Below are 8,133 nucleotides of genomic sequence, written 5' to 3' on the forward strand. Positions count from 1 at the left end.
TGAGAATGGAAGGCTTAAGTAAGTTCTGAAGGCCTAAGGAAGTGATTTAAGTTATATGAAAACTGAGAAACAGTTCCGATTTCTTTCCCATTCTATGCTATTACTATGGTAAGATTTCAAAAGTCCAGAGTTCTAGCATTCATCCATGGGTTACTATTATTACTCTTACTAATACTATTACTATGACTGCTGACTGTTATTATCAGTAAAAAGGTCAAGATTTTAAATTTCCTTGATTGTCATCTAAGTATAGACTTAAAGGTGCTTCTCACAGGCTAAAACCATCTCTGTCCAGCCTAATTATCTAGTCCTCTGGACAGAGCAAAAACATGCTCATGCTTTTTAACCCTTTGTTAAGACTTAGAGGCATGTGTCTATTCCAACCGTTAGCTTCTTTTTCTAAAATGTGGATTTCAGTATAGATTACCAACAGTGATAATGCTAACATTACTATCTTAATTAACATTTCTCTTGCTGTGAAGAAACACCATAAGCACGGCAACTCTTATAAAGGAAAACATTTAATTGGGTAGCTTACATTTTCAGAGGTTTAGTCCATTGCCATCATGTGGAACATGGCGGCATGCAGGCAGACATGGTGCTGGAGACAGAGCTGAGAGTCCTACATCGTGACTTGCAGCCAAGAGGAAGTGGTCTGAGACACAGAGCTGTATCTTGAGCATATATGAGACTTCAAAGTCCACCTCCACATTGACACACTTCCTCCAACAAAAAATCAACAAGGCTGTGCCTCCTAATAGTGCCATTCTCTTTGGGGACCATTTTCTTTCAAGCCAACACAACATATACAACTTCTATCATATTTTTTAAACTAAAAAAAAATCATGTAAGCTTCAGGGAGTTGAGAGAGTCATAAGATTTGGATCCATATCTCACAGGTCAAATGAATTCCAAGTAAGTATAGCCTATGTTTCCCTGCCTGTCTATTCCTGAGGGTGTGATTTCTCTCTCCCCTTGTCTTGGGACTCCTCCCTTCTCCCAAATACCAGGCCTATGAACCTGAAAGTTCCAAATGTAAGATTTCCTCTAGGTTCCTAAACGTTAACTTCTGTCCCTAGTCTATATCTGTCTCAGCAGATTTCCACTTGCCTGACAGACAGCATCCAGGAAACGGCTGCTGACTACAACCTGCTCTGAACCACTGCCAGCCCTGGACTTGCTGGAAGCTGATGTGAACCAGAGCAGCTGAGGTGCTTACTCCCTGTCTCTTCAGCTGGGTCAGCTAACCAGATGGTTCTGATGCATGCCCTTTTGCCTGAACCCCCTCCCGGCCTTTGAGTAGCACTCCAGTCCTCCTGGGCCCTGACAACGACATCCTAGTTTCATCAGGAAGTAGTTACAGAAGGTAATGTCTCACCCCATGTCTTCCACCAGGCTGGAGTTGTTAGACCAAAAGGAACCTCCCTGCCACAGAGGACAAACTGGCTACCATAGTACCTATTGGCTGCCAGGGAATGCACCTATTAAAACCAAGTAGGCCAAAGTCTATCAACAGGTAGATCCATTAGCTGAAGTAGCTTGTTTGAATTTGGCTCAAACATTGTAGTTGGGGTCTTATTTTCACCCAGTAGGATTCACAAAACACCAGGATCTTCATGCTAGAAGTCCCCAAGGAGAGCACTCTGCTTCTGCTCAATGGCACCCTGCTTATTAGCGGATGGGGGGGCTGTTCTTCTGTATTTATGTTTTTCTTATTGGTTGATGATTAGTAGAAGCTTCCGTGTGTGTATTTGGGGCTAATCAGCCGTGGGACCAGGCCGAACGGAAACTTGGGCTACAATTTAGCTTTCTTCCCTCTTCTGACTCACTTCCTGCTGAGACTTGCATGTGGAATGTACCACACAGCGCTGTGCATCTGAACTTCCAGTCTCCAGCTAGAGCACTGCAGGGAAGGCTGTGGAATCTTCAGGAGGTGCTGGTTTGACGGACCAAGTGGGTTCACCTGGGGGCTGGCCCTAAGGGATTTCAGCTTGGCCTCCCTGGTTCGTTCTTTTCTGCCTCCTGAGTATGGATGTCATGTGCCTAGCACCCTCTCCCTCCTGCTGCCATGCCCCTCACCCCATGGTGGACTGTGTTCCCTCAGACTGTGAGCCAAAGGACCTCCCCTCCCTTAAGTTTCTTCTTGACTTTTTTGTTTTGTAATAATGAGAAAAGTAGAAATGCATTTCCCTGTCCCCCCAGACTGTTCTATGGTCACCGCCCACACAGAATTCTTGCACTTCACTCCCTGTTCCGGGTTTTAAGTTGGCGACACCGACAGGTCAAAAAGGCAGCCCACTAACAGAACGTCGTCCCTCACAGGACACTTGGCAATGCATGGAGGCTTTTTTTGTACCGGTGTACATGATAGTTGTGGAACAGGCTGCTAACAGCATGCAATGAATACAGGCAAGGAGTGTGACCCACTGTGATTTTTAAGGACCTGTCAGAACAAAGAAAGATTCTGTCCAAGTCCAGATTGGTGCACCAATTAGGTTGTGAGAGTTAGCTGCAGGAGCGTGGGTGGCACCGCTGGGAAGTCTCCTAGAGAGCTGTGGGCAGCCATTCCCCAGAGGAGCCTTGTTCTGGTCATTTGTTTAACCCTTGTAGAGTATGGACTGGACTCTCAGGGAGGACAGGCAACTCTCAAGGATCTCATGGGAACCCATGAATCCACCACCTCTGGGGATTACATGAGGGTCTCTGTGAGACAACATGCTACTCGAGTCAAGGTGCACTTGAGTATGTCCAGCTCAGAGGAAACAGTGGCAACAGTGTTGCTAAGCTACAATGCGTAACACAGTCCACACAAGAACTCCCAGGCCTCAAGAGCCAATCACATCCAAGCGTGGGAGACTCTGGCTCAGCAGACCAATGGCTCAGGGCTCACACCCTCAGCTCAACTCATTACCTCAGAGATCTGGCACGTGTTGGTTTTAGAATGCAAGCTCACATAGATGACCATCCAGACCACCTCAGTTTCCCTGTGGTCGCAATAAAACATGGATTATTTTGGGGGCATGTGTGTCATGGTGGTCCAGGCCTGAGCCACATGTGAGAAAAAAGTGACTGTTGAAAAGGGAGCGCAGATGGCGCTGGCTTAGGACAGCGTGGAACATGACTGACAGCGCCAGAGCTATCCCGGAGGTCCCGGAGACTGGGAACTAGCTATGAAGATTCTCAGACATTCATGTTTAACCACTGAAGCTGGGGATAAAAATCTCAAAAATGACGTCCTGGAGGACCTGAGTTCAATCTCCAGAACTACGTGGGAACCCTGAGCACCGTGGTGAGAGCAGGGGACAGGTGTGTCTCTGGACTCACGGACCAGCCCGTCTGCCTAGCCCAATTAGTTAGCTCCAGGTTAAAAAGAAACTGTCTCAAAGGAGGTTATCCTCTGGCCTTCTTATCCCTACAACACATGCTCAAATAAGTAACTTAAATACAACAATGTTGGGGTTTATCATCTTAGTTGCTGTCTCATTGCTGTGGTAACACACCCTGACCAAAGCAACTTAAGGAAGAATGTGGATGGAAGTTTCTGTCCTGCCTCGTCCCACAACCATTTAGCCCCAAATAAACACACAGAGGTTTACATTAATTATAAACTGGTCAATGGATAAGGCTTCACATCGGCCAGCTCTCTCTTAATTACTAATCCATTTCTATTAATCTGTGTATCTCCATGTGATACCAAGTGATCTTGGCTTACCAGTGATGCCAAGACCTCTTGCTCTCTCGGCAACTTCATGGCATCTCCTCTGGCGACTACTCTCTGCCTTCCCCAGATTAAAGGCATGTCACCCCAAGTGCTGGGATCAAAGATATGAGCTCTGTTTCTCTTTTAGACTGATCCACTCTCATGTAGCCCAGGGTGGTCTTGAACTCACAGAGATCCACCTGCCTCTGTCTCCTAAGTGCTGGGATTAAAGGTATCTGCCACCACTGCCTGGCCTCTATGGCTGTGGCTGGTTTTGCACTCTGATCTCCAGGTAAGCTTTCTTAGAGCATAAACAATATATCACCATAGGAGAGTCCATCATGTTGGGGAGGTATGGCAGCAGGAAGGGAGAGGATGGGTAGGAGCAGGAGGCTTGTTTGTCCCTTGCCTCCCTCCATACTCAGGACACAGAGAGGGACAAGAAGCAAGTGGACTGTGCTGTAAACTCTCAAGGCTCACCCCCAGTGACCCACTCTCTCTAGTGAGGAACTACCTCCAAAGGTTCAACCTTCCCCAAAACGGCCACCAGCTGGAGACATTTCCAGGGAGGCTTGAGCGGTGGGACACGCACTCTGCATGTGGGTGGAGCAATCCCACGGGCTGCCCATGGCTTTTCCATCGCGCTGCATTGTGTTCTCAAACTACCAGCAAAATAAGATCCCCTTCTTTCTGCAAATTTCCTTGTCCGGTATCTGATCACCACAGCAAGGAAGTAACTAATACAGAAATATGGTTGCTGAGGGCGGGGCCGATGCCCGATAACCTGACCCTGAGTTCATAGCAGCCAGTTGATGGGGAACATGTGCAGAGATGAGAAATGCAGGCTGGAGGCCCGTCTCATGGGGTTTCAGAGAAGTAAGAAACTGGGCTACGTGAGCTTTGTACCACATTTGGGCCAAGTTCTTCAGAACACTACTGAGGCTGATTTAAAAAAAAAAACAGAGACAGATTTGTTGGCTGGGGGTCGGAGGGGCATGCTCCAGAAGGCAGGAATCAGGCTGAGGCAGAGCAATTGTTCACTGTCCTTATCCAGGTCTGTAGAGAACAAGGGGAGCAGAAAAATAGAAAAAGTAGACGCAGCAATTTTCAAACCACGTGTGTGCAAACAAAGCAGTCATAGTTGTTAAATGCATTAGCATAAAGAGACTCCTCTCTGTACCAGGACTGAGAACCCACCAATCAAAGGCTCCAACTTGTGGAAATGCAAATTAGTTTGAAAGGCCAAAGCCTGAATTGAGAATGCCACTAACGGCAAAAACAACTGCCTACCAACGTGATGGAGGATGCCCTTCTGCAAATATGTTTCTCTTATTGGTTGATGAATAAACACTGTTTGGCCTATAGAGGCAGGAAGATAGGCGGGGCCAGGAGACGAGGAGAATTCTGGGAAAGGTAGGCAGAGGGAGACTTGGAAACATATGCCATGTAGACCACAAAGGAGTCATAGGTCTGGGCACTCTCCAGTAAGCCAAGACCATGTGGAAATACATAGATTAATAGAAATGGGGTTGCAATTAAGACAGAGCTAGCTAATAAGAAGCCCGAGCATTAGCTAACAGCTTAATAATTAATGTAAGTCTTTGCGTGCTTATTTGGGGCTGAAGTGTTGGCGGGACCTGGCGGGACAAGAGACCCAACAGCAACGTCGATGTTTTCTCAGATGCAACATCAAAGATGCAGAGAAGCTGCTCAGTTGTGGTCCCAGGCAAGTTAGACTGCATTTCAGACTGGCAATGGGGTTTGGCAATGCAGCCTACACGGTGCTGGTTTTGCAAGTACAGCACAAACAAATGTGAGGGGGTCAAGGAAGCTTGCTTGCCCTGAGGCTCTAGAAATCCTACCTGGGTCAAGCCAACCTGCCCAGTGACTCTAGTCATTGCATGCGGCTGAGAAGGCGGAACCTGAATTGTAATGGAGACCCCAGGAGAATGACAATACCAGGGGGACACCTGCTAAGGAACACTGCAGGCACAGGGTGTGGCCACTCCCGAAAGTTCTGTTTGCTACGCGTGGAATAGCTGGAGGACTCGGACTGCCAATGAGAGCAGGGGCTGTATGACTCCATCTCAATGCCAGATATGAAGCTCAGTGTTTGGCATTTACTTTGCTGAATTTTGACCTCAATTTGGTTCAATCTGTGGCCTGATTCCTCCCTTTTAGGATGGGATCATTTACTCTGTCCTGTCATATAGTAGAAGTAAATATAACTTTTTAAAAATAAACAATAGCTCATAGTTAAGAGATTGCCTCAGTAGACACGATACACTCATGTTTCTGAACAGGAAATGGACATTAAAAAGACTATGGGTGCTTACAGAAATGAACTAAATAGGACTAGCAAGCTGGCTCAGCTCTGCCAAGCCTGACCATCATGAGCTTGATTTCTGGACCGGCATGGTAAAAGCAGAGAACTGCCTCCCAGAAGTTATTCTCTGACTTCTATGTGCGTGCTTGTGGTACATATACACTAAGTAAATGCATGAAAAAGCAAAGTAGAAATGGAGAGGAGGGCCAAATGTATTCTGCATTACGAGATGAACATGAGGCTTCAGGCTGAGAATAGAGTGTTATGGTTTAAAGTGACATGACATGTTCCGGTGTCAAGGTGACAAGAAGGAACTCGTGATGGCTCACCTACACTGTCAGTCTGATGGAATTTAGGAGCACATGGGAAGCACTTCTTTTAGTGCACCTGTGAAGATATTTCCAGAGAGTTCTGATGGAGGGGAAAGGGCCCTCCAGGGGTATGGGCGGCACCCTGGGCTGGGCGTCAGACTGAACACAAAGGAGAGGATTGCAGTACCAGCCCTCATCTCTGTCTGCTCCCTGACTGTGGACACCACATGACCAGTTGCTTCATGACGTCCTCAAGACGGCCCGTCCTCTTAAACTGTGAGCCAGACAAATGCTTCCATCCTTAAGTTGCCTTTGCCAAGTATGTCACCACAGGAAGGAGAAAAGTAACGAATGCACGGAGGTTTGTAATTAGTTGAGAGGCAATTATGAATTACATAATTAGCTGTTAGCAAGTTTCCTCTTCTTACTCTTTCAGAAATGCCTCCATGAATTTGTTCTGCTTCCAGATGAAGTTTAAATCAGCCTCTAAGTATATGAAAACTGTTGCTGCTGTTTAGCTTGAAAGGGTCTGGTTATATAGATCAACTAGGGAGACTTCCACCCCCACCTCCCAAGCACACACGGAGAGAAAGTGCCTACACATTCTGCATTCAGGCATGAGTGACTGCAGGATGGAATATGATCAGCGAGGAGGGATGGCTCAGCCGTTAAAGGCAAGGCTCACAACCAAAGATATAAGAAGCTCATCTGACTTCTGTTTCTACCTCCTTTCTTCCTCCAGGGCTTCTGATTGTCATTCTTGAGAGTCTGGGTCGATTCCAGGCACCAGTGTTCTCCTCTTCCTCATTTTATTTTATGTATGAATGCTTTGCATGCATGCATGTACCTGTAGCACACGTGTGCCTCATGCCTGAAGTCAGAAGAGCGCATTGCATCCCCTTGAGCTAGAGTTACAGATGGCTGCGAGCCACCATGTGAGTGCTGGAAATCGAACCCTGGTCCTCTGAAAGAGTAACATGGGCTTTCAACCACTGAGTCATCTCTCCAGCCTCCTCAACTTTATTTTTGATGTGCTTTAAGTGTACTTACTATTTTTTCATTTATATCTTTAAATATTCCTATAAATATATACCATTATTACAATCAAGTAGATACATTAAAAAAATTTTCCCTGGTACTAGCTTCAGGATCAGCATGCCATGTTCTTACTGACTTCTCTAGCGAGTCAACACGCTCTCCACAGACATTGGGATCAGTTGCAGGCTTGGTGAGTCAACACGTACTCCACAGACATTGGGATCAGTTGCAGGCTTGACCTGAGGTACCCTACTCTCAAGATCTTTCTGAACTGTGGGCAACACTGTGGGTAACCACCGCTAATTATCCAAGTGGTGATAGAAACCCTCTCAGGAGAGGAAGATGATTCAGTCTCGCTTCTGGATGTGTACTCTATGAATAATTCTGAGGAAGTCAGTCCAAGGTGCGGGAGGGAGAAGGCACTTTACACGGAGCAATGCCAGTGCGCAGGTCTGTTTCAGTCTCTCTCTAATCCAGGACTGTACACACACACACACACACACACACACACACACACACACACACACGTACAGCACACACGTACAGCACATACAAATGCACACTCATGCATGCACACTTGGGGTAATATTTCCCTCATCTTTAAGCTTCCTTTGTGAAATCAGGAAGTTGACCTAAGCGGGTCTGGTATCCTTACACGTTGTAGCATTCAGTATAATTCTAAATCCTATGTTCACTAGTGTGGTTAATCTTAATTTCAGTCAGATTGAGAAATGCCCAGCAGGTGAGTGTGTCTTTGA

The sequence above is a fragment of the Mesocricetus auratus genome, unplaced genomic scaffold, assembly GCF_017639785.1.
Source record: "Mesocricetus auratus isolate SY011 unplaced genomic scaffold, BCM_Maur_2.0 Super-Scaffold_100021, whole genome shotgun sequence".
Taxonomy (NCBI): Eukaryota; Metazoa; Chordata; class Mammalia; order Rodentia; family Cricetidae; genus Mesocricetus; species Mesocricetus auratus.